General features: G+C 48.2%; 1 protein-coding gene across 1 annotated transcript in view; it reads left to right on the top strand.

Annotated features, from left to right (window-relative positions):
- Positions 1–274, top strand: part of LOC114636358 (NACHT, LRR and PYD domains-containing protein 5-like) — a 21,947-nt gene that overhangs the window by 8,537 nt on the left and 13,136 nt on the right. The window lies entirely within an intron of this gene.

Raw genomic sequence — 274 nt, 5'->3', positions numbered from 1 at the left:
ACAGCTATAGTTACCCACTCATTCAGTGGCCAGTGACTTCCTTCTTCGTTGGCCAAGCCCAAAGCAGAGCATGCATATGGTTGGCACAGGTATACAGTTACAATGCCCAATTGGGTATAGTTGTATATGACAAGCACCCAGGAGGCTAAAGCAAAAGGATCATATCAAGTCTGAAGTCAGCCTGGGCTACACAATGAGATCTTGTCTTCTTTCTGTCTGTCTCCCTGTCTGTCTCCCTGCCTGTGTCTCTGTCTCCCTGCCTGTGTCTCTGTCT

The sequence above is a fragment of the Grammomys surdaster genome, unplaced genomic scaffold (assembly GCF_004785775.1).
Source record: "Grammomys surdaster isolate TR1022 unplaced genomic scaffold, NIH_TR_1.0 123614, whole genome shotgun sequence".
NCBI classification, from domain to species: domain Eukaryota; kingdom Metazoa; phylum Chordata; class Mammalia; order Rodentia; family Muridae; genus Grammomys; species Grammomys surdaster.
The sequence above is the reverse complement of the archived record's forward strand: the minus strand, read 5'-3'. Positions and strand labels throughout refer to the sequence as shown.